This window comes from Molothrus aeneus, chromosome 3 (genome assembly GCF_037042795.1).
Source record: "Molothrus aeneus isolate 106 chromosome 3, BPBGC_Maene_1.0, whole genome shotgun sequence".
NCBI classification, from domain to species: Eukaryota; Metazoa; Chordata; class Aves; order Passeriformes; family Icteridae; genus Molothrus; species Molothrus aeneus.
This window is the reverse complement of record NC_089648.1, coordinates 8659683-8687106: the sequence shown is the minus strand read 5'-3', so window position 1 is coordinate 8687106 and position 27424 is coordinate 8659683. Positions and strand designations below refer to the sequence as shown.

General features: G+C 39.3%; 1 protein-coding gene across 3 annotated transcripts in view; it reads left to right on the top strand.

Annotated features, from left to right (window-relative positions):
• MACROD2 (mono-ADP ribosylhydrolase 2) overlaps positions 1–27424 on the top strand; it is an 853439-nt gene that overhangs the window by 660065 nt on the left and 165950 nt on the right. The gene's annotated exons all lie outside the window — the stretch shown is intronic.

Sequence of the window (27424 nt, the reverse complement as noted above, 5' to 3'; positions counted from 1 at the left end):
ACCACTTTTCTGTTTATGCTGTTTACACTCAGGACCTTACAAAACTTTTCATGGCCTTTAACATAGATGACATTGCTGGGGATTCATTACATGGCTGCCTAAGTACTTTCTTTTTATATCAAAATGATTTATACATTCTGTACCTTTCCCATTTCCTCTTTGGAGAATACCAGAAAAGTAAGGCCAGTGCAGCAATCTCTATGATTGATACGATGATTTTGAAGACAGATGGGAATTATTTAATGCTAGGGGACTTTCCAATTAGCTCTCTATCCTCCCTGTGTTTGGAATTATCAGTTAATTTTGTGTGCAGGGTTAGCTCAGCAGCTCCTGTCATGGGCACTGAGAACTGAGAGGGTAATATCAAATAAATTATATCACCTGAGCTGGAATAGTTTTCCAGGTATTTATTCAGGAGTGATCCTTAGTATTGAAGATATTTGACATCAGTATGGGGCCACTGCCCTTGAAGAAATTTTTCCAAAGTCAAGCCATGTAGGAGTGACCTTCTTTTAATTACTTGGTTTTCCATTGCTGATGAAGGGAAGCAAAGCTAAATGTGATTGATATTCTGTTCTTACTGCTCTGCTCTGAAATTTAGCAAATAGAGGTGAAGCACAGAGGAGTGGAGGTTATAACGGCTGGTAAGTGGTCAGAGACTCTTGAGACACTGGTTTTTTGCAAGGCAGCACTCTGACACCCCGAGTGTAGAGCACAGAAAATCCTGACACATTTCAGGAAGTGTGATTGGGGCAGCAGCTCCTGAAATTGCCATTTTAACAAACGTGTTGGGTGATGACTCTGGCACTGGAACTTCATTGTCTGCTTTTTAAGAAGAGGAGTAAGACTGTTTAAGTGAATGCTGGAAATCTGTAACAAAAGCCTGTGCAGACAATTATGAATATTAGTCACTGTAAACAGGACACACAAGGTTTTCTCTCTGATAATTACCCAATGCTTGGCACTGTTTCCTGCTCTCCAGCTCCACCTGATTGAGCTTTAAGTCACCTGAAAAGAGCATCCAGTTTTAAGACTCCAACTCCTTTATCTGTGGAAATACACTGAATTTTGCAAGAACCCAAGTGACAGGGCTTTAGTGGGAGACTGTAGAGTACCATGCTGATTTTGTGGCATTCCTCTCTGCTAAAAAGCTTAGATTGTGCTGCATGATCAGTGTTATCACCCTCATTCACGTTTACAGTGGCAGAGACAGTAGTTTGGGTAAAACATTTTCCTAAAAACTCCCTTTCCTGTGGACTGTATTTATCAACCGTGGTTTTGTTTGCATGTGACATACATTTCTTTTAATACCCAGAAGAATGTGACCCACTCCTGCACTTATTTGAGGAGTGAAACCACTATTCATTGAGAACAATGTAATTCAATGCAAGAGGTATTTCTATTTCTTGGGCTAAATAATAGCAATTATTGTTTCACTGCTGCACTGCCATTCTGAAAAAAAGACATTTGCCTTTTGCATTATCAGAGAAATATGAGCACCACAAATAAATTCTTTCTTTATCTGCTGTAGGCAATATGTCATTTATATATATATTATATGTATATTGTGAGAATTAGTTATATTTTATTACTTCCTACCAATCAGAGTGAAAAGACTGACAGGTAACATGCAAAGGAATTTATCAGTTTATTTATCAATTTATTTATTTATCAGTAAATTTATCAATTTATTCATTTTCTACATTCTGTTATCCTTCATTTTATTAGCACATAATAATATTAAATCATTAAATTCTCATTACTGAGGAGATAGAAATTTGTGAAAAATCTCACAGTTCTTTAAGGGAAGGAAGAATAAGGAATATCTGAGTCTACAAATCCCAGGGAAGTAAATTCCTTAAAAAATAATGCTTCTGCAGTTCTAATGATTGAGCTTATCAAGTGTCATCTACACTGCATAGGTATTCTGGATTAATTATTTTTTACCTTTTTTTTTTTGCCTTTAAAATATTCATTTTTCTTTTGTTCAGCTAATCAGGTAACAAGTACCTTCCCATTGTTATCTCCATGTTAACTTGAATGTTGCACTGTAATTGAACTCTTTCTTTAACCTTATCTAACAAGGAACTTATGTGAATTGAAAATCTCTAACATCATCATAATCCTTTACTTATCTTTCTTTGCTTAGGAGGTAAAATACCCATTGAGCTTGACTCACCTGGAAGATTTATAGAATATTAGTACCCTGAACTTTTCCGTGGTTTATGCAGCTGCATTCAACTTATCTGACTGTCCAACCACTGTTATGCTGCTCTATCTCTGCTTTGCTAGGATGTAAATTCCAAAAACTCTCTGCAGCAGGGATTGCAGGCTGACTCCAGCTATTTTCTCTCCAATGGGAGTGATGTCAGTAGCTTCTGTAGGTCAGGATTTACTTCCTAACCTTTGCTGTGCTTTTGAATCACTGATGAACACTGTGATCTCAATAACACTGCCCCAATTTGTAGAATTGTCTAGGCTTCTGGTGTGCATGTATAGTCATGTCTGCCGCTCTGATTTGAGGACACCTGCCCTATAGTAGTAAATGTAGTGTCTGATTGACTTGGGTTTGGCAGAATTGCTTAAAAAGCTTTTTTCTTATGCTGCTTATCATAAACAGACTTAGAATGTGGAGGGTTCCTGACATTCATCCTGCATTCAGTGTATCTTATACCTGGGTTTTATTTTCACATGTCTGGAGATAGCCAGCTTTCATGGTAATTTAAAATAAATCACAGAGGGGAAAAAATGGGTCTACTGCTTTCAGTTTTATTAGTTCATCTCTGGAGTCTTGAGAGAGATTTTCTTTCTTGCACTGCATTGTGATTGAGACACGATATGATCCACTGTTTAGGTAGTTGCTTAATAATTATCCTTAACACCATAGATAATGACATCAGGTTTGCAGAACACCTCCTCATCTTGCACAGCACTGAACTGTGTTTACTCCTAAAAGTCCTTCCTGTTCCTTCAGCTCCGAGGGCTCAAGGCCATTGTAAAGCAGACTGTGCACTTTGCAAAATACAATTTTTAAGCCCATGCAGCTAGATTGTTTCTCTCTCCTTTTTATTTGTCAGCACTCTCCCCATATCACTTTGGGTTAGTGGAGAAAATCAGGCAGTAAGCTCAGGGCCTTTTTTTTTTCCATTATCTGTCTGTCTCCAACTGTTTGGCCAGAATCTGGCTGTTGAATTGCCCTCTAGGGCTTTAATTTATTTTGATAATGTAGGTTCAGAGATCTGTGCTTCTCCTCTCTTAGCTCTTGCTGGGGAGAGAGGAGGAACACAGCCAAGTCGTCCTCTGGTGCTGAAGAGCTGCATGTGCCTTTCACAGACCCTTCCCAAGGGTCCAAGGTGTATTTGTTACAGGTGTAATCACCTTTACAGGTGTGATGTCAGGTACAAAATTCTGACTTGAAGAGAATCAGATTTTAGTAGGCAAAATTTTTTCAAAGCACCCTAGTACTTTTAATTTTAGCATTATTATGGTAGGTAAACTGTTAAAGTTGATGTGTTGTAGGCAATTCTATTCTGTCTGTTTAACACCTGATTATCACAGAATCTGAGTCTGCTATAGAAAATCATCTCGTTTCAGTCCCCCCAATGAATGTTCAAAGTCTTTGTTTTAACAAATCCTTTTACTGGCATGTTGTTTTAATATGACAGTCAAGCATTATAAACCTATTCCCATCAGATCCTGTTCGGTTTCTCTCTGTTTGCACCATCTTTGCTCTTTGCAATCTTGCATTTTCCTAATGTCACTTGCAAACACAAGCAGACTCAGGCAGCCTTGGTGCTTGTACCCCCGCAAATGCAGACATTCCCAATGGTACTTGTCTCCAAAATGGTCCTGATTTTACTCCCAGACTTTTCCTAGGAGCTGCTCTTGGCCTTCCAAAGCCTTCCAGTTTACATTACTAATGGCTGAGTTGTTTGGAAAGATAGAATGTAAGAAAATAAAGATAGTGCAGAAGGCAGTCTCACCCCTGAGGAGTTGCAGCTGTACTAATCACCAAAGATGAGGAACAGGCCTGCCCTTAGTAGGCCACAGCTGTGTCCAGTAATGATGAGTGATACAAAAGAGTGGGTTAGCTGGGTGAGAGCAGAGTTGGAGTTTGTTGGTTGTGATGTGAAGAAGGAGTCAGTGCTGTGAGGAGCTGCCCATGAGACACCACTGAGAAGGTATGGGACTTTTGAAATAAGATGACAACAGAGTTGTGGTTTGGGCTGTTCATGCCAACAGAGATCACACAGGTTATTTTTGCACTTGTCTAATGAATTTTCTACTCTAAGTCAAGTGTTTCTGGAGAAAAAAACCCGGATTTTTGTTCCTTTGTTAGCATTCAGAAACACACAATCACATAAGCAATTATATGCAGGTGCTTTTATTAAGAGCTCTGGGTGTCAGGAGTATTCAACTCAAATCTGACTCCGACCATACATTCGAGATGTCGTGTTTTTATATTCTATCGTTATGCAACTTTCATGTTAATTATTAAACTTATATCATTCTATTGTATACGTAGATTTCAGCTAAACATAGCCCCCTTAAATTTCCAACATAGTTTCTCATGATTCTTCTCATGATTATATAATAATTATATTTAATTACTAAACAATCATCACATCTAACAATTATATCATTTATCATACTGCTTATGCAGGTGCAGTGATCTGAGAAAACACAAAGCCTAACATTTTCAGAGTTCTATCTTCAACATTTTCCAAAGCTCCACTATCACCTTGAGAGATGCTTGAAAGGGGAAGAGATTTAGCAAAGCTTTGTATCAGCAAGCACTAAATTAATTAGAATCAATTCTTTAGAAGGAATGTTTTCAGTGCCCCATCACTTTACATCAGGCAGCCTATAATTTGGACTCACAGGCTGAAGTCATAGCATCCTACACTTTCCTTACATCTCACTTTATGTAAATAAAATGTTGACAAATTAAAGGGAGATCATTCTCTTCTCCCTCTTTCCATTGTGTTCCTTCTCCTCCTGTGTTTTCAGGGAATGGATTGTGTGACTTCTTTTTTTTAAAGGTCTGTTTCTTTTAGTGGACATGGTTGCTGTTGTGTTTGTTTTGTGTATTGCAGCATCCTACAGGAAATGTCTGAGTGTTATAATGGCAGTGGGCAAGAAATTGTTCAAAGTCCATTTGTTAATGTTGAAGTAGTTTTTGTTTCTATGCCTTGTTTCACATATTTTCCTCTTTGCTTTATTCTTGATGTTTGGTATGTCAGACAAAGGCTCTTGTACTGAACAGAGCAATTAAACATCTGGTCAGTCATGTCACAACAGTATTTTTTCTATTCACAGAAAGCATTTGTACTTGCTTTGTGAAAATACTGTGCCTTCTCTAAAGCTACTCAGACTGCTTCAGGGTTTTAGATCAGCTGCAAGTTCCTCTTTGGCTGCTCCAAACCTTGGAAATTGAAATAACTACTTCTGTTAACGTGACAAGATGTGATAATACAAGATGAAAGTTACTTGCATTATGCAATCTACCACACGCAATGTCTGTTTCTGCATTTCCTTGGAAAAATCCCCCACTCCATCATAGCCAGGCATTTCTGTCAGATTATAGTAAATTTATTGGTTTGCTGATTTGTATGTTTGGACAGGTAAGGAACCACCACCCAACAATTTAAGTTGCCCTGCGTCACAATATAGGAGTTTACTCCTGTGGTGGTGTTCACAGGGGTCCCAGGACGAGGGAAGAGATGAGAATCTTGACTCCAGTTTCAGAAGGCTGATTTATTATTTTATTTTATATATTATATTAAAACTATACTAAAAGAATAGAACAAAGGATTTCATCAGAAGGCTTGAAAGGAAAGGAATGGAAGGATAATAAAATCTTGTGACTGACCAGGGAGTCTGAGACAGCTGGACTGTGATTGGCCATTAATTAAAAACAACCACATGAGACCAATCAAAGATCCACCTGTTGCATTCCACAGCAGCAGATAACCATTGTTTACATTTTGTTCCTGAGGCCTTTCAGCTTCTCAGGAGAAAAGATCCTAGCAAAAGGATTTTTCATAAAACATGTCCGTGACATACTCCCACATGGAATGTGCCAGCATGTCTGGGTTTTAATGCAGACCATCCTTCCCATGCTGTTTGCCATGGTGCCAACAGGATGGGCATGTCCCAGATGGGTTCAGTGCCTCTCAGTCTGGCACTGATGGGTGGGTGCAGCAGGTCACCTCCACTCGCTGCTTGTGCAAGGAGAGGCACAGTGTTTGTCACAGGTGCCACTGGCAGTGTGGAGGATGCCCTTGGCTTCCACCAGGTGCCTTCTGTACCCTCCAGCCTTTGGGAGCCAAGGACTGTGCCTGAGCCCAGCAGGCGCCCTCGCTCCTCTAAAGGCCAAATCTCAGGATGTCTGCTGGTCAGAGTGACCCTGAAATGCATTAGAAAGTCTCTTTTTCCAGCCCAGCAGTCAAAGGAGGAGTCAGGATTCTTCTGTTCTTGTTCTCAAGGTTCTTTATTATTTCTTATCTATACCATTCTTTCTCTGACTCGCTGTAGGTCTGTCTGGCAGGTTGGGTTGAGGCACGCTGACCGCCCTTGGGGTGGTGTTATCTTTTTATACTAAAAACTACATGTACATTATTTACCATAACTTCCCAATACCTATCACCTACGTCAGACAGTGAGTTTCTACTCTAAACCAATCCAAAAGTGGCACTATCACCCAGAAGATGGAGGCCAAGAAGAAGAAGGAGAAAGACTGGACATGCCCAGATTGCTCTATCTTGCCTCCTGAACTCCCATTCTAAATCCCCAAAATTCTACATTTTCAACCTGCGATAAATTCACTAACATTCTACTTAAACTCTCTTGACTTCTAATTCTTCATATAAAGGTTGGTAATTTTTTCCATGGGTCAAAATCAAAGTCACAGGAGTCTTGGGCTCTGTGCCAAGGTCTCTGAGCCCCCCAGGCAAGGGGTTGATCCATCCAAGACAGCCAGAGAGATGTCCTGGCTTCTGACAACCAAATTCTCATGCTGGGGAGAACAGAGGTTCTCAATCCTGCTCTGGCTGCCATTGCAGCTCGGCAGCTTCCCATGGAGGGAATCTGTGGTGAAGGCAGGGGAGCCCTGCTCCTGCACACCAGAATGTGCCAGTTAGAGCAAAGCCACGATGGATTCCAGGATGGGAAAGTGCTGCACACAAGCACATTTCCAGTGCTGTTTTCACCTCTCAAGAACGCTTTCATCAGTGCTCTTTCGAGGTGAAGAACATCACACAGACCTTGTTAAAAAGAAAAAAAAAAAAAATGCCATCAGGAAAAAGGATCTGACATATCTGTAGCTCTGTGTTGCGTAGCATTTTAGCATCTCTTGTGAATTGCTGACTGCTCTCAATTCACACTTATTAAATGGACATTCGAGGCACTTAGCACCTTGCAGGGGGCATTCAGCACTGTTTAGCATCAGTGTCTTCCTAGGTCTTCACTTTTGAAACAACCAACTCTGCAAAGCAAAACAGAAGTTTGTTTTGACAACCTGTTGTGATGTATGGGTCCAATTACTGAAGTCTCCACACTCATGTTGGTTCTGGAAGTTTGGTTTTTTTTGGATAGTAGAAGCATAATCTGAAACAAGGAATTCTCCTTTATGTTACGTTCCCTCTAGGCAAAAAGTAAATATAGGGGAGGAAAGAAATTAATGGAGCCTATAACTCATACTGGTGTTGTTTGTTCATATACATCACATTACTCTGCCATGCTTACTCAGTTTTTCTCATCATTCTTTCTCCACTTCCAGCTCTCCCTCCTTCTCTTACATATTTTTACATCAGCATAACATTTTGGATTTCATAGAATCCGCTCATAATTTACTCTAATGCTAACAATGTGAATGTTGGAGATGTAATTTACACCATCAAGTTGAACTAGAGCCAGGCACGTCTCTAAGAGTTGCACCTGCTTTCTCTAAGCTATATTTAGTGGAATTTTTCCTATAATGTTTAATTCATATTCTTTCTGGGATGAGCTAACAATCGAGGTTAGGGTTAGGGGAACTTAGTACAATTGGAAGTTCTGTAATGTAGATAAATCATTTTCCAAACATTTCAGATATCACAAAATGAGTTTTGAATTATGTGAGTTTCTCCCTCTGCTCTTTCTCATTGTTAAATCCATGTTCACCTTCATTTCATTTCCATTAAGAGCATATCCTTTTTCTGCCTGAAGGAGAAAACAAACCAAACAAAACAAACAAAAACCCCAACACATACGTACCAAAAAAAACCCCAAACCAACCAACAAAACCCGAACAAGCAAAAAGCACACCAAAAAAAAAAACAAACCTGAAACACCCACAAAAAAAACACCCACAAAAAAAAAAAACCAACCAAAAAACAACAAAACCCAAAAAAAACACACAGAAAAAAAATAGGCCAGAAAAAAATACATAAAACCACCAAGAAAGCCCTTTTGTACAAGTAAGCTTTCGAATTTATCCATTTATCCTTCTGATCTGGAGTGATGGTCAATCACTGGCCCTTCCCTCTTGCAGGAGGGAAAGAAACAAATTTTGTCTTGTGAAGAAATGTCCCTTTTTCAACATACAGCATGGAAAGTGCATGCTCAGAGACATATCAGTAAACATATAAAGAATTTTAAAAGACTGTTATTTGTGACGTGTTGTTATCTGAATCTAATGTAATTTAGTCAGTACAAAAATTCTTTTTCCTCTGTGATTCTACATTGAAAACTGGAGGCCAGTGCTCCAAGCAACCAGGTCTGTTGGAAGGTGTCCCTGCCCATGGCAGAGGGGCTGGAACAAGATTGTCTCTCAAGTCACTTCAAACCAAAACCATTCTGTGATTCTCTGGAAAAAGAGCCTATGCTTACTATCAACAAAATTGGAGCAGCTCCCTCCCTGCCTTGGGCAGATAAAGGTTAGATTGTCCTTATTTGGATTAGGAACAAGCCCTCCATACTTACAAATGCAGCTTGTTTTCTTGCTACCTAATTCTTCATCCTTAGTTTTTTTGTAAGAAAAGTTAGGCCCTGAAAACAACAATGTGCTTTTTAGTGGCATGAAACAAGGTTCTGTGACCATGTGTTAGGTGCTCCATCCTGAGAGGCGCAGATGCTGACAAGAAAAGGTTCCTGATCAATATGAGGGGCAGTGATGCCAGCAGGTTCAAGTCCTTTCTGACTCTCTCTCAAATTTCCTGGGGTTTCTAAATGAGACAATAATTCTTGTCTTTAAAATGGGGAAATCATTTAGACTTGGTCAAACCAAAGGTGGTCAAAATCCTTTTTTCTTTCAAGAGTATTGAGTCACAGATCCATTAGCAAGCTGGAATGCATTGATTTTTCAGGTCTTCTTTTCTACCAGTCTCTGAGGAAGTTTTTGTCTTTTGTGTCTCTCTTATGGATGTTAATGAATGCAAAGTTCTCTGCATCTCATGTAATACCAGTGGTTTGGTGGTTTTGAGTGCTACAGGAGGGCAAACCTCTTTGTTGATCTCTTTAAAGTGCCAAGGAATTAACTCTGTTGGTTCATAAATCTAAGAACATACATGAGCTAAGCATACTTGTCATTGGACTGCATGCAGATACCTGGTACAAGTGCCTAAAACTGCTGAAATGTCTGGGGTCTATAACAGAGGAAAAGATGGTTACAGAAATTCACTTTGCAATTTATTATCAGAATTATACTCCTGTATGGCTGTAACCTGTGGAAGGTCTTGTGTCAAAAATGATAAATGGTCAAAATGCTGGTAGCAATTTATGTTTGCAATTGAATTTCTGCTTAGCTAAACCTCTACTTAGAGCATATACTTCTTGGTAGACAACATTAAAATAAAAGAGTATTTTTTGTTTTCTGGTAGAGAAAGGAACAGCTTGTGGTACCTTTAAAGAGCTCATTGCAATAAAGCCAAGAAAGAAAAAAACCAAAACAAAAACCCAGAACAGATTGCTCAGCCTGTGGCTGGACTGGTACAAGCAATCTGTGCAAGATTTCTCCAGAGGAAAAATCTTGAGGCTTCTGCTGCTGAGAAACGTAGCAGAGAGTGGTGAACTGAAAATTGTTGAAAAAGCAGAACCTTTACTTAAGACAAAAAACAATCCCAAAGAGTTCTGCTGTGCCTGCGATTCTGCTGTTCAGCCTGCACCCCTTTCTTCAGGGTTTTTCTGTTCTAAAGGAGTGTTCTGCTGGGCTGGAAGTGGAGTCTGCAAAAATTTCACACCTGGGCTGCTATAGGAACAACCTGCTCCTATAATTTAATCCTTTATTTTGACTTCTAGTCTGCCACAAAATAATTCCCCTATTTATGAAAACTGCATAGTTCCCTTGGTTCATCTTGCAGTGCACTGTTGATTCCAGATGGAAATTGGATGCCAGTCAATCCTACAATACCTTCCTGTTTTCTTGCATGTTTATGCATGGTGCTTACTTTCATAACACTAACACTGTCAGTATTCACTTGATCCCTTGCTCAGAAGCGAGGAATTTCCTTTCCTAGAGGAGACACACCTGGAATAAAAACCATGATTTGCATGAATTGTGTCTTTGCTGAATATGGAATTCGGAATTCATCTGGAATTTGTTACAAAAAGCAAGGAAAATGGCAGCCGGTGATGAAGGAGTAATATCTCAGTGTGGCAGAAACCTGGATTAGCACAGGAGTAGAGCACAGTCAGTTTGAAACAGTGGCAGGGAATTCCTGCAGGCACAAGGGATGACTGAGCAGGAAGGGGGACCATGGCTGAACACCCAATGCAGTGCTTGGTGTCATAAACACCACAGAGCTGGACTGTGGCTGCTGGTGGGGGGAGGAAGATGAGGGCTTGTTTCATCCTCAGCCTAGATAAACCCACTTCCTGAGTATCAGGTGCTGTAGGGTAGTTTTCTCTGTTGGTTCCACCCTCCCCTCCTGTTAGCTGGTTGCTTAAAGCTGGTTTCTCAAGGCTCTTCTCCAAGATAGCAGAAAATACTCCAAAACTCAAAAAATATCGAAAGATACTCCAAAAACAGTGGTGGGTTCATCTTTGTAGCCTGCTTGTTGACACAGTGTGTTTCTGTTCCACCATAACATATGCCAGACAAGATATTTTGTTCTAGACACATCCTGCAAAGCAGTTTTTGTTGATTTGGGTTTTTTTAATATGATATTCCCCCCCTTCCCACCTCTGAGCTAAACAAGATATTTGGATTCTTTGCCAAATGAATCAAGAAACACCTTCTTCTCGTGCCATTAAAAACATATTTGTGAATTTGCCACTCAGTCTTCTGAAAGTCAAGCTAGGTGCATAGCTTGTGAGTGTGCACAAGCTGTATCACCTGCTGACAGCCTTATCCTGGAGTGCTTTAAAGCTGTCTGAATCACGGTTGTTCACCCTGTTCTCGTTCTGTTTGAAGAAAACATCACTTTTATTTCAAATTCAAATGCCTGCAGATTAAATACTGTGAGCTTTTGAAGACTTCTATAGGGATCTGTGCCATTTGCAGTAGATGCTGTCAAAGGCAGTCCATGAGCAATGACATCTCATGTCTAATTGCCCGAAATCCATTGCTCTCCTCTCACACTCTTTGTGCATCTTTATGGTCGAAACACGTAACACTTAATGCATTGAGGGGATTTCTTTCAGAAAGCTGTTTCTCCTAACAATATCAAGTCCTGAAATTCTGTATGTTTGGAAAGCTGCACCTTTGCTGTCAGCCCAATTGGTTCTCTAAGGCTGTCTGGAAGGGAGAGGTAGAAGTGGTTTTCTACTGTTGTGGGGTTGGGTCTGTTATTCAGGAACCTGTTTAAAGCATATACGGAAATGAGGGTGAACTCTATTACCCAAACATGAGGCTTTTCAATCCTTGTCTCAGCACTTAAGCAGTCACATTTCCCAAAATATTTCCCTCTGTCTCCTTCATTTGTCACTGCAACCTAAATTGCTAACCTTTAGCCTGTAATGAGTGGCTGCTGCTGTTTCACTAGATCTTCACTAGGGCCTCACCTTCACATGATGTTGGAGGCTGGAAGATTTTTTTTAAAGAAACTTTTTTTTTTTTTTTTATTGGCTAGTCACAAAACTGAAACTCTGGTCCAAACATCATCTCACACTTTGGTTCCATCTATCTGGTTTTTTATTTTGGATTTCCCAAATTCAATTACGGCCTCTTCTCACCTGTTTGGGATGCTACTGTAAGGGCCATATCCTTCTCTTTTGCATTTGACATTTTACTCCTTTTTTTTTTTAATTTAGGTTTTTTCAGTGCCTTTTTCTAGCACAACAGATGGATGTGTTCACTTCTGTGGCTTTTTTTCCTGATGATTCCACACTGTGAATTCACCTCCTCAGCTAGGCCACTCTCTCAGTTATATTCTTAGATAAGATCTTTTGTAGACCCTGTGAATTATTCCCCTTGTTCTCCCCGAAAACATTTGTTAAAATTTGTTAAATCCTTGAAGTCCTTCCTTAAAATATCCTTTGGCATAATAATTGTGAAGTAGTTGACATCTCTCTTCATCCATCTGTTGTCTCATAATGAGGCAGTAAAATTCAGGGCTATTTTTTTTTTTTTTTTGTTCACACACTATTTCTTAAGTGAGCCTTGCTGTTCCAGTGACCTCTGACAAACTGCAGCAGAAGCTGTTGTCAGGGCCAGACAGGCTATTGGGAACTGAAGGGTTTTCTCCCTGTGCATTCTTATCACAGTCTTTGCCCTCAGCATCCCTTTTGTGTAACCTATTTTTAGGTGACATCAGGGGGATGCTCCCAGATGGTGAGGCGACTGTGTTTCCTTATGCTTTGCTGAAGTGTGCTGTATGTAACACCCCCAGCAATCCAGAAAATCCACCTTGTAGATAACCAGCTGTTCTTCATTCTGCTGCTGGAAGTATTAAATCTCATCATTAACTGCATGAGGCACAGTCTTGTCTGCTTTCTGCATTGCAGTGTAAGTCCTCGGAGGGAAGAGCAGGAAGTAGTGTGTGTTTGGTGGAGATTCGTCATTGTGTAAACAAAAAAACCAATTTTTAGGTTTATTTAGCAACAATTGTGCCCTTTCAATGCTAAGCAGGCATTTAGCACTTGCAGGTGATGCTGAAATCAAGATGTTTACAGAGCAGTGGTGATCCTCCCAGATTCAGAAAACTGTATGGCATCAGAACTAGTGACATCTTTCTCTAAAGTGTGACAACAGTGCCATCCATTTGTACAGTGTGATCAAGGACCTTTTACTAGCAAGTGCTATGTCTGCTTATTTTCATTAATTCCCTAATAACAGCACGCATTCCAGGGAGTTTTGCATGAGCAATACATTTCCTCTGAGGCATCCTGAGAAGATCAGATTTATTCAGTAGGTGTGGGACAGCCAGACTGGACATGCCCTAGTGTCCAGACCGTGTCCCTCAGTGGCACAGAGTATGCAGGCAGTGGATCCTGCAGCACTGCTGCAAAAAAATCATCACGAATTTTAAGTGAACTGAAACTAATTCATTAAGACCTATTTCTGCAGCTTATTCTGGCACAGCCCTTACAAGAAAAGAAATCAAGTCTTCGACTAGAGTCTAAAATAAATGAAGTGTGGTTGCATCATTCACGGTGTTTATGCTTTGTTATCCCAAGGTGACATTTCCCACAGGCACGACACAGTAGCCAATTAGAGGCAAAGCAATAGCATCAACACAGAGTAAAAGCATTCCTAATTCCCTTTTCCCTCACTTTCCTCTAGTCATAGATCCTTTATGTGTATCACTGTGCCAAATTTTTCCTTCTTCTCCCTCTCCTGTTGTTGTTTCTTCTTCCACCATCTTTCATGCTGGCAGCCCACTGCGTACAGGCTGGAGAGCTCTTGGAAAGTATTTCTGGATTTCTAGTCCCTGGGAACCTGCCCCGTTCCATAAAGAGCCATCCCACTCAGGCAGAGGGTGTGTTACTAGCAGGGAAACCATCATCTGTATTATCAGGATAAAGGGGAGAATTCTTCTCTTGGCTAAGCTTGAAAAGCTAGGCTGAACTCTGATTCCTTTGGAAACAGGGCATCTTCCATCTTTATCCACTGATTTTAGCAGCATACACTCAGCAATGCACTTTTTGTTCTGCTGTTTCTCCTCATTATCAGATTTATGTAGCTGTTGGGTATGTATTATTTTCTAAGGCTGAGAAGACTAATATCATCAGCCATAATTTTGTGGGTTTCTCCTGAAGCCATTACCATAATTAGGATAATGACATTTAAAGCGAGTGTTTATTTCATACTACTTTGTATGGCAAAATATAATTAGATGTTTGGCTGGATATGTGTGTGGTTGAAAGGGATTTTAGAGGCTGAATAAAGTCTGAATAAAGCAGTAGTTTAACTCAGAGTTGAATCTGGAACTTGGAGCAAGTATGCAATGAGCACACCATGAAATCTGCTAATAGAGACTGAGATATTTCTGAATTCCCCTCCACTTCAGGAATTCTTTGTCCAGAGTGACAGATGTACCTTTAGATTTACACAACTTTCTCAGGTCTTGTGCTAACTGTACCAAGTTAAGCTTGTAAATATTTATCTGCCTTGCATTTGAAGCAAAATAAAGAACAGTTTCTTAGCACACTCTGCAGTGCAATGTGGGCTTTTCCTGCCCTGTAGGAACTTGTTTATGTTGCCCACACACACACTTGAAGCCTGAGGTCCTGAGCAGAGAAGCAGATTGCAAGGGAAGAATTTAGTTGGCTACCATGTGGCTCTAATCCTTCATTTTTTCATTTGAAACAGCAAGTTTTGCAGATATTGATATGGCTAAAGGTGTGTGAAAAATAAGTTGATTTCATGCTTCACAATGACATTTTAGGCATCACTTGATGCCATTTGTCTTTTTTCTTTCAGACAGAAGTTCTCTATTTTTGGAATGTTAGCGAAGGGTAAGACATCACCTGACTAGATGAAGTGCACCTTTTATGTATCCCACTTGGCTTTAAAAAAAAAAGAAAAAACAAACAGAGGGAATGGAGAAAAGGATGCCCTATCTACTAAGTAACTCAGAGTAATATGAGGGTCAGAGAGCATGAGAAGAGGAAAAAATATTTAAGCTTAAGTATGTCAATTTTTTTAAAAACAAATTGAGTGTTGATTTAGTTATTTAAGTCAATGTTTGTTGCACACAGCACTAATGTTTTCAGTTCAGTATTAGGTAAAATGTTTAATCCTAAAATCACAGGATGGTTTGGGTTGGAAGGACCTTAAAGGTCATCTCGTAGCAAGCCCCTGCCATGCTTACAGACACCTTCAACTACCCCAGGTTGCTCATCCAGCCAGGTTGCTCATTGAACCCCATCCAACCTGGTCTTGAGCACTTGAACAGTCATTTAAAATATTATAGTTTTGAGGAAACCATTTCTTTGTTGGCTTACTCCCAGGAACTCTCATCCTAAGAGATGCTTTCTCAGCCAAGTCCTGGAGAAGGTCCCTCCTTTCCAACCATTGTAGCACACACTGCATCTGTCATCCATTTCACCTTTCCAGATATTTCCCTTGTGAATACTTCTACCGGCATGAAAAATTACTTCTCTGTTTTCTGATAGTCAATGATGCCTGAAAATATTTATCCTTCCCTCTGTTAGCATAGTGTAGTAAATGACATCCATTTCAATGGAATAACTCTGAAAGTCAGTTTTTTCAAACAGCATCACTCTCAGAGTTTCTAATGAAAGCCTTCTTCTATCATATTGGCTATACCATTTTTCTGTATCTTTGGAACTTTCTTTGCCCCTTTTAGTCTAGTTTATTTAGGCTTTACTGCCTAGTTTACCAAGCTGTCAGAGACTGGAAAAGCCAGGAGTGTCTCACTTTCTATATCTTTCCTGTCTTTCTGTTTCCTCCCCTTCTTCTTCTAAATCCCTTCTCATGGAACATAACATTGGATGAGTTATAAGGCTTTCTGTGTTCAGTGGGCTAAGTGTGTGCTGTGATAAGTGATGTTATGTATTTACTCTTTTTCCAATGTTCCTTAATTTTCTAGTTTGCCAGTAAAATTTTGTGTATTTTTACCTCTTGAAAATATTTAGTTGGAATTTTCTCCTTTGCAACTACCCAGAGCAAAAGAACTTTGGCTTAGCCCTAGGTTTAAGTCACTGCATTCTTTTTTATAAATCCCACCATAAGCAAAAGCTCCTCACTTCACCCATCACCTTTTTTGCATGAAATTATCTAATTTCTAGCTGGGGTGAGCGTCTGAAAGGGAGACTGTGCTCATGTGCACAAACTGTAGATAGAGACACAGGAGCTGGCAGTGAGGTCTGGAAAATTTGATGGTATATTTTCAAAGGAGGCTGGTCATTTTAAGCATATTCTGTTTTATTCTCAGCTTGGTTTAGTCTTAAATTTTTCAGTGGTTTTAATTTGTCCTCAGTTAAAGGCCTGCCCTTAAACTGAAATCTTATTCCAGTTGAATTTTATACCAAATTTGCTGGTTTCAGCAAAACTAGTTTTATTTCCTGTATTTAGCTGTACTTTAAAGCATGGTGCCAAATCTGGGAAAATACAGGGAAATTAAAAATAAAGTGAAAACTTGGCCATTTATATGATTTATCTCAATACATGCCTCCCTACATGAGTACAGTTATATAATTAAAATTACAAATTTGGGTTCAATTAATTTTTTTTTTTTAATTAGACATACAAAGATGCTTATCTTAAACATCTGTTTCCAGCATTACATTTTGCTGTAATTGAGGTTTTCCTTCAACTGAAGTCCAAGATGAAGTTCCATTGGAAAACTGAGAAGGGGTCCATAAAGAACTGTACAGTCTTGTGGTAGGGAGAGGCATTTTGACCTCTAACATGTGTGTGAATGAGGTTCTTCTTCAATGGCCAAGGATGAGGGTGCTGCTGTTATCACCACATGGAGCAAATGTCCTTTAGCTCTGTTGATAAACAGACAAATGTTTTGGAGATAAAATAAAGAGTCCAGTTCTGGTGACTACATTAGTGATTGTATTTGAGTATGAGCTTTGTCTCAGTTGTACATTTCTTCAAAAAGAAATACTACTATCGCTATTTCTAGCATGCCAAATAAGCTGGAAGGCTAGAAAGTATTTTAAAGAAAAGAAATCAAGAGTGCTGTAACATTCTATAAAACCTTTGTTAAATGTTTTACCAGATTCATGAGCTTTTGCCAGTCTTTTTTGTGATACTTAAAATCATGCAGCATCAGAACTTGTACCCATTTTTTACACTATTTGTATTCAAAGTTACCAAAAACCGACATTATTTTTTTCTGAGCCCTTTACATCTCATGAGGAGTGTGCAGGTTACTGGAACAGGTTATATAAGTATTTTAGATTCCTGTATAAAAAGTATGGTCTTTGTACTGTAAAAGAGAGAGAGAGTTGCAGCTGTCATGCTACCTGCTCTGGATATAAAGATATTTTAAACATTGCACACGAGGATATATGTTTACTTGAGATTTCTCTGAGAATCATTCTTGACTGTGGTGTTGGACAGGTTTTAGTGGAGAAATTACTTTGAAGGATCAGGTATCTAAGGTTGAAATGGCTCTTTTTTGTGGACAGAGCTGTCTAGGAATTTTAGTGCTGGTGGTGTTTTTGAAAATATGTCAAATTCAGTAGACCCTAATAGCAGCAAATTATTTTCAGTCTGTGTCTTTTAGAGTTCTGTTACTCTCCCTTTCCACCACTTTCCTCCTTTGATTTACAGACTTTGTGTGTAAGATTCAGTACATTTAGGCAGATGTAAGCAGCTGGAAGCAATAGAGTTAGAGCACTTTGAAAGGCTGAATTTTCACAAGTGGTTTGGGCTTTAGATGCTGGGAATCATTATGTGGTGCTTCAGAATAACATTTAGAGAATTTGCTCTCATGGCAGAGATTTGAAAGACTTTATTCATGGGTTATATTTCACTTCTAAAAAGTTGAATAAAATTGCATTGCATTATATTTTTAAATGAAGAAATCTGATTGAGCCATGCAGACACATTTTAGAAGGATATATATTCTAATGGTACAAATCACTACTTTTATTCCATGTATTCATAAAACACATGCTCCCAGAAGCTTTGGAGAGAACCTTTTTTCTTGCCAACTATATATAGTATAGTGAATGTTTCCTTTAAACTCAAGCCAGCATCCCATGTAAACATGATGAAGTTAGCTACAGCAGTTTTGTGGGGCAGCAAGGATCTGTGGTCCTACAGATTGTGCTTTTTTTTTTTTCTTCATTGCTGTGTTTCTTTCACAACTATTCTTTCTATCTTTGGAGGCTGATTTCATTAGTTCTTATACAAGTTTGCCGTGTTTTATCCATACCTCTCTGTGATTTCATGTCCTCCATTAATTTAATGTTTTCTTTCAATAGGTTTTTTTGGGACACTGACAACATTTTGAGGGGCCCCTAATTATAAGCCACACAGGGCATTATTTGCGCATATTGTCTCCTCTTGTTCACGACATTTCTAATGGAGTGCTCCTTTCCTCACTAATAACACAGGGAATGAAGCCACCACAATGCAGAGTAGCAGTCCCAGATTGTTTCAGTGGATATGTGTTTGCTGTAATTGCCATTCCTGCAACAAATTGTTCCATAGATGTGGGCACCATGGGTTCTACTTTCCTCAGCTGTTTCACTTGCTTTCAGTGGCAGGGTAAATTTTCCCCCATCTGTCTATTCCTGCTCATCCAGTGGGCTGTAGGAGAGGAGTGCCATACCAATTATTCATGGTCTTTGGGAAGTGTTTATGCACTGTCACTTTCAAACAGAAAACATGGATGTGTGTGACCTATAAAGGCACATCAGAGCATGTGCTGTATCCCTGATTTCTGCAGAGCCCAGGTAGCACAGAACTGATACCTTCATCCATCAAGCTTTCATTTCTATACATCTTTACATTCTTCTAACTGAACAAAAAGGCTTGAGAGGGACTTCTTTCAAAGGCAAGAGGGAATGGCTGAACTAGGGAAGGTTTAAGTTGGGTATTAGGAAGGAATTCTTTCCTAAGAGGGTGGTGAGGCACTGGCACGGGTTGCCCAGAGAAGCTGTGGCTGCCCCATCCTTGGAAGTGTTCCAGGCCAGGTTGGATGGGGCTCTGAGCAACCTGATCTAGAGGAAGGTGTCCCTGCCCATGGCAGAGGGCTTGGAACTACCTGAGTTCTAAGGTCCCTTCCAACCCAAGCCATGCCATGATATAAGAAACCATTGAAATAGTTTCAGGCACTCCTCTTTTCAGAATGAAACAGAAATGACAGTTTTGGCCTTCTTTACGATGAGGGTGACCAGAACATCACCTTTTTTAGTAATATGATCATGCAGAGTAACATTCTCAGGGAGCTGGAACCTGGCAGGTTGTCTGTGCTGAATTGACAGAACAGCAAAATACTACAGCAGTACTACAGCAGGCAGAAATGAAAAGACTGGGATAAGGCTGGATGAGACACAGTGAAGTCTGGAATTCTTCAAAAGAAATGGTGAAATATCATAAGATCAACTCTTAGTAACCATATGCATGGTCTTAGTGGACCTGTAGCTGTGTAGGTGTTCATATTTGTAATTCTAGTGTCAGTGTGTGTTCAGAACCATTTTTTTTTCCTTGCTTTCTAAAAAAAGATATCCAGGCAGACTTTACTATCTAGCTTAATTTCAATCTGTTTTGAACTATTTTTTCTCCCTTTTTAAAAGCACCAGGCTTTGAGTGTCTCTGAAAAGGCAGTTTTAGAAAGATGATAACCTCCAATCTGCTTTTGTTAAATAAAAAAACATAATAAAACTCACATTCTGTTATTAGAATGTCTATTGCATGGAGGTGATTTGAAACACACCTTTAGCAGAAGTTGCATTTTGATGATACATTTACGTGTGGTTTCAAAATAATATCAAGATAAATCTTTTATTTCTCTGTATGGACTGGTTACTCTCTGGGGTAATTTCTAGCAAATTTTGGTGATTATTTATATGGTTGATATATTCTACCTAGGGAAATAAAAAATGTGAAGTAAAAGTTGGAATGAGCAGCTAAGATGGTCCCATTTCCTGCCAGACAGAAAATCTCTTTTGCCTTTTGTTTGTATTGAAGTTGGTGCAGTTTGGAAGAAAATAATGCACTGGTTTTGCATTGCAGTGCTTTAAAAATTATTACCCTTAGCTTCTATTCTATTCAACTCTACTATCCCAGATTAAAAGAAATTGAGGTCAAAAGGCCCCTAAATAACCATCTGGTCAGTAACAGTACAGGAAACTGATAAAATATCAGGTGCCAGCTGTCACTTGATGTTTGCCTACTCTACTCCCACAAAAAAATTAATCAGGATTGTTTTAATTTTCATAATATTTTAAATTTTGCATTTGCATCATGAAGGAAGAAGGACATTTTTCTTTTTAAAGGGGAAAAAGAGGAAAAGAAAACGATGTTATCTATTATCTTGATCTGTTTTTGACTCTGTGCTTTCACTGTAGAAAATATATTAGTTTTGTTTTCTGCAGTCCCAGTTTTTATGCATTTGCAAGTCACAAAAGATCTTGCTGACAATGAAATTCTGTGCCAGGTGTCATTTCTCTTTAGTGCTTCATATTACCATGTTGAAAGAAAAATAAAGCCCAAGTTGCTCAAGTAACAGATGTCTCTACCCATACCCACGGTCCCTTTACCAGTGTTACTTTAGACATTTTCCTCTTCCAAGGGCCAGTCAATCTGAATTTTCTGTGGCTCCACATTCTTTGCACCAGAAAGCAAATGTTCATAACAAACAGAGCTTTTGACTTACAGACTGTGAAATTCCTTCCTGAAAGAATGAATGACTCATTTCACTGTTCAGCCTATAAGTGCAATATAGGTGACATTATTTGGATTGCTGTAATGCCACTCAGCAGATTGCAAAATCCTTCCCACTTGTGAGGCAGCACATGGGAACAGGTTCATTTTTGGTCCTGGAGAGGCAGTAAAATACTGGTTAGTGGAAAGATTTGAGTGCAGCTTGCAGCTTGGATTCTACTCTAGAAAGAAGTCAGGGTTTGGTGGCCTCAAGATGTGGTCACAGATGATCATTTATTTCCATGGGTGAGTCATCATTACTTTGACTACCAGCACATTCTGGTAGTGATGCTGCTGCTGCCAAATCACCTGGAGGTGTTTGGCCTTTAGAAATGCTTTCTTCCCACTAATGAAATGGTGTTCAGGGGAGGCAGCATTATTTGCATGCCCAGTTCATCTGCTCTTGTACAGGAAATGGGCTGGGCCCCTGGTAGACCTCTGTCTTGGTGTTATGTTGGAGTTACAGGTTTATTTGCAAAGACTTCAGTGCAGGGCTGTGCCAAAATGAGTAAAAATCAAAGTTCAAAATTCTGCATTTTTTCTATTAGACTTAATTTTGTACATGTAAAAACAGCATAGGTACAAATATAAAAACATATATTAAGCCTTTTTTTTTTTAATGTAAAATGGTCCGATTTTAGGATATTTTGGAAAAGCAGTTCCTCACTTTGTGCTGAAGACTGTTTCCACTCTGGGCTAGATACTGATAACTGCCTGATCAATACAGGTTAAGAGGCCAAAGTTGACACAAAGGGAAGTGATCACTTCATTCACAGCAGTGCCATTGGGTACAGAAGCCACATGCTCTAGGCCAGGCAGGATTGTGGGCTATTACATAGAGAACAGAAATCCTGATGCTTTCTTTAAGCTTTTTTATAAAAAATGAGCTAGATCATGAACAAGGACCAATAGTCAATTTGGTTGTAAGAATGAATGATTCTTGAGGAGGGCATTAGTGTATTTTACAAATATAATTATTAAGTGCCTCCACATGGTTGTTCTCTTTGATACATATGTAAATCAGAATTCAGAAATGGATAAATAAAATATTTCTAATATCAAGGTTAATGATGAAACAGCTTGTAGCCAAATTGAGCTGATTGCTTACTTCAAGGTTATCTTAAATCTCCCTGGGCAGGGGAAGAGGAAGACCCCACCCAGACTTCAAATGCTGTCAGTTCTGATGTTCAGTCCCAGCAGACATTTACTTACACAATTGGATGGGCTCATTAGAAGTTAAGCTCAACTGCTGCCAGTCAGGATGTGCTGATTTGCATAGGAAACTTGATTGTGTGGCATCCTAACAGACTGTGGTAGGATTGCTGTGGCATGAGGCAACAAGAAAATCTTTGGGTCAGCAAAGGAAATCTCCTATTCCAAAGTCAGCTGACCAAAAGTGCCTTTGGCGTCTGTAGCTGGTGATATGTTCATACATTTTCTGCAACATTTTCAGATCATATTTTCACTATCTTTAACTTTGGAGCAGAACGTAATTTTTTGGCTGATAATTGGATATTTAGGTAGATTTCAATCTTCCAACTCACTAAAGAGAATGTGCTTGACATGTCATGACATGGAGCTTTTATAAGTATTGCTTACCAAGAGGAGAACAGCACAGCAAGCAGTTCCCTGAAATGCATCATGTCTAGTTCAAGTTTCTCCAAGTTACTTAAATCTCTTCATCCTGTGTCTTTGAAAATAACTAATGATACAGCTTGTAAGGCTGAGAGACAGCAAATTGGCTCAATTTCAAAAACATATACATTTCTCCAATGAGTGTCACTGTATTCACTATCTTTAGGGATACAGGTGCATTAGCCATTAGGGGAACAATGTATTTCTCAGCAGTAGGGACCCATCATGGTGTCATCCCACTTCATCACCTAAGGACAAAGCTACAGCAGAAATTTGTATAGGGCTCCTATGCAGTTATCAAGGGTTTGTTTCTTCTGTTTCTGGCTTTTCTGAGTGAAATGAACTGCAGAATATTGTACTACATATCAAGAAATAAAGCATTAGAACTCTATTAGAAGTTTAGATGTCACTACAGTTTTGGTATTTGTTATCCTGGTTTCCCAGCCATGGATTTCCTCACTGCCTACTTCTATCCTTTTATTTAATTCAGTTCCTTTTCTGCTTTTGTGGCTCTCAGTACAGCATTCAGGTCGGAGCAGCACATTGTTCTGTGTTACAGAACACCTCAGACTGCTTAGAAGCAAACTTGCTGTTTCTAGAGAGGCTTAATTTTACTGTAGGAAAGGTCATTGCGTGTTCACTCTTCTATGAAAAAAAATGCAAAGACATACTTCAGCTTTTTAAAATAAAGCTTCAGTTAGGACTGAAGCTTTGCTCTATCAGGTTGCTCAGAAAATTTTTGTTTTATTATTTACAGCCAAAGATTACCTTTGAATTCTAAAATTTTGTTTTATATGGTATGTTTAGTCTTAGACATGCAGGGCAAATACTAAAAGTTTGGAAGCCTTGGGCTTGACCACTAGAACTGGAGTGCAGGCAGGAAATTGTTATATTGTTGGTCTGAAAGGTGGTGGCCTTCTTAGAAGGTCTGGGCAGATTTCAGGATTGGGACCCTTAACTTGGCTGTTCTGAGTAGTGACATTTTGAAAGTGTGCAGGAAAAGGAAGGGGATAAAAGCAAGACTAGAAGAGATTTCTTTTTTTAGGTTTGGTTTTTTTTTTTTTTTAGTTTTCACTGAATTTGTTATGGGGAAAACTTTTGAAATTGAGGCATTATTCAAAAAGATGCTTGTGGGAATTTACACAGTTTGTAGTATCTGAACAGTTACATAAAACCTTTTGAGCTTTGGCTTTTGCTTGCAGCATGAGCTCAGCCTGGCTATTCTAGCAGCCTTTGAGAACATCTGCACATATTTATGAACTCTGAAGTTTGAAAACATCAGATCTTTGGGTTACAGTGAGGTTCTGGCCATGTAAATGCACCATTATTCATTCCAAGTATTACCCAGAATGATAGCATGCCATTTCCATCATTATTCAAATAAAAGAGTCACCAAAAACTTCTTTTTTTTTTTTTCCAAAGTCCCCATTAAACTAAAATATGGGGAGTACAGGAAGTGTGGAGAAATGGGTTCCAAATCTCCTTGTGAATTGTCAAAATTGATGCTGAAATGAACTGTTAGAACACAGGTTGGAGCCAGGAAATCGGTTTTCCTTTCTAGAGCTCAGAATGTACTTGGCATAAAGGGGAAATTAAGAGGGAGCCTGAGGGAGTGTCACTCTTCAGTGAGTCCTTGGTGCCTGCAGTATGGGAGGGGCTGAATTTCACCAGGAACGTTCTTAACTTCTGTGGGCACTTCCTGATGATGTGGCTCTGACTGGAGGAGCTGAAGGGAGCCCTCCCAGGATCCCAGCTGGAGCCTGATTTTCCCTGTGCAGTGCCACACAGGCTGAAATTCCATGCCACGCTGATGTATAGCAGTAACAGGTGTGAGAATTCTTCCTGCATTAAGTATTGAGGTTATGTCATGGAATCCTAGAATTGTTAAGGCTGGAAAAGACCTCTAAGATCATCAAGTCCACCTGTTAACCCAGCCCTGCCAAGTTCACTACCAAACCATGTCCCAAAGTTCCACATGTACACATTTTTTGAAGACTTCTAGGGGTGGTGATTCTGCTCCTCCCCTGCACAGTCTGTTTCAATGCCTGACCACGCTTTCAGTGAGGAAATTTTTCCTAATATCCAATCCAAACATCCCCTGTTTCAACTCAAGACCATTTCCTGTCCTCCTGAAGTATAAGATTAAGGACAAGTAGCAATTTGGAAATTAGGGGCACAAAAAGACTTTAGAGATAATGAAAATGTTGTTAGAAATACCACCAAGTTGTTTGGCAGATGTTCATCCTTCTGTGAAAGGTGTAGGAGACTTTACTGGTGCCTAAAAGCAGGTAGGGAAAACTGTTCTCCAAGAAAACACCTCGTGTGTGGTGCTTAGAGTTTAGAGGTTGGATGCTCCAGAGCATTCTGAGATCTGACCTTTGCTGCCTTATTAACATCATTGTTAACAGTGTTGGACACCTGGCAGAGAATGGCTAACTGGGAATTGATCTTAAAGAGTTCAGCAAAGTCTTGATTTGTGCAGATGCAAATGGAAAGCTCCGTGCAGGTGCTGCCTGCAGTCACCACCACCTTCTGTCCTTGCCATCCCCTCCTGTCCCAGCTGCCTGCAAGAGCTGCTCTCTGCTCCCAAGGCCAGTCTGACCCTGCTTGGAATCTGATCCCTTGAAGGGTAAACCTCCACTAATTTAATTAATATGTATTTTTTTCTGCCAATGAGTTTTGTTCTTTCAGGAGTATTGTTTATTATTTCTATCCAGAAATCAACTCTGGCATGCCAAGGCTTCACTGTATTGGGCAGTAGTTTTTCTGTTACATCAAAGATGTGTTTCTTGAGATTTATTTTCTTTTTGTTTTTTTTTTTTAAAGTTTGAGGAAATTTCACTTTTAATCATTAATTTTAAAATTCAATATTGATTTATATATCTCCAGTTAATTGCTTGTAGTGATTGAAAAAAAAAAAAAAACACAAAAGCTCATGCTTGTGAAACAGCTCTAAGTATGTGTAGAATGGAGAAGAGCTTGAATTAAAAAAGAGTTTTTCCAGGCAATTGGATACTAACTTCAGATGCTTTAACTGCAAAACCAGTTAATGAGTGCACTGTGTACCCACCAGCATTGTCAGTGTTAGCCTTAATAAGGTACAAGGCAATAGCAACTCAGCAACTGTAATGTTTAAAAGGGAGCAAGTTCCTGGCACATGGTAATGTAAAGAATTGTCTTCCCTTTCCTGGGATATACATCAGTGTCACTTTAGTGGCAGTTAAAGGGCAGGGTAACAAAGTGAAAAATGACAGCTCAGTCCTCAAAGTGAAGAAGTATTTGGCATGTATGGCCAAGAAGTGATGTGATGGGACATGGCAGAAGACTGACCACAGCAAATTGAATGGCAGAGCTGGCAATGACCTTACCAGGCTGCCAGAATGTCATTTATAAGCCACTGTCTGTGCTCATTCTGTTCTTCATGGAGTAAAATTGGCTGAGCTGCTTCTCCTGTTGTGCATGTCTGTTCCCTGCTCTCACAGCTCTCTCAGTGCTATCTATGAGTAGCAGAGAGAGTTTTGAAGGCTGAAGTATCATCATCTTTATTGTCCTGTATTTATTAAAGTGATGGCCCAGGGGCATTATTTTAATGATGCACAAATCTTCCTAATCAGTTTACTGCCCTACTTTTTACATTTTTGCATTCTGTTTGTCATATTGCAAGAGAGAGATCTTGCTTTCTTCCCATTCCCAAAGGCTATTGATTTTTGTTGAGAAAGGTCTGGGATCACAGAGGACATTAATTTTTTTAAGCTGGACACTGGTCAGCTGTATCTAAAGGTTTTCCATCTTTAGGAAAATAGGTTTGCACTCTTTACAGTGGTTATCAGTCATGTCAGTTCTGATGTTTTGCTCTGCTAGATATAAAGTAGGACCTGAAATGTTGCTCTCTCCCAGTTCACTGTAAACAGTGTATTTTAGAGCTGTCTAGTTTGTGTATTATGCTCCTGTCCCTGTGCTTTTATTTATCTTTATGAAAAACCTTTGAAGTTCTCACTAATAAATCAGGAATGCAGCAACTAGTTTAGGAAAGTACAAATCCTGGCAGTTTTATGGGTTCCATAATTTACCCAATCTTTCTGGTTAATGGCAACCAAACTGCCTAACTTTGGATGTTTTCCTAGTCAGCTGATGCATCTCAAACAGATGTCTTTCTTAAAAAGATGAGGGGTAAAGTACCTTAAATATAAATATAGAAATATACTTCTACTCAGTATTTGCATAATTTAATTATTAATTTGTGGCATAGTTTTATAGTGGTCCAAGTGAAAATTCAGTATCACTGACAACCCCAAAGTTTGATGTTAACTGAGTTTTGAATGCTTTAACATTTATATATGTTTTAACATTAGAGACCTCACAAGTCATTTAAACTAAGTCAGGAGAGGAAATGGGGAGGAGGTGCTTTAGCAGCTCATTGTGCATTGCCATTTATAATTCACCCCCTGTGAATTGACCCCCACATTGACCTTGGGGGCACTTGGCAAAGGCCCTTTTCTTTTCAGGGCTACCAGTGCTGAGTAGTTGTGTCTGATGACTGGAAGAGGAGGATGTGAATCCATGGTTTGTACCTGTACACGACACTTCTACACAAACACTTCAACACCACTCAGCTTTATGCATGCCACTAGCCACAGCTTGGATTTAAGCAGATTTTCTGTTTCTCTTGAAACATCTGCTGCAGTTTCTCTGCATGCTTTTAGATGGTTATGGTGCAAGTAGGAGAGCATAAGATCAGCTAAAGAGGAAAATACCATTCTATTCCTTTAAAGTTGTTGATGACCATAAAAAAGTAGAATTGTTTGGGTTTGAAGGCACCTTTAAGATCATCCAGTTCTAATCCCCAATTAGCCAGTCACTGAGCACATAGAAATACTCTGTAGAATACAGAATATCTTTTCTTTGCAAGCAACATGCATAGAAACCATTATAGCCAAGTCACATTGTGCTCTATGATGGCAATATTTTGGGGTCAGATGTCTGTTGGTTAAGAATGTCATGTTTACAGCAATACAA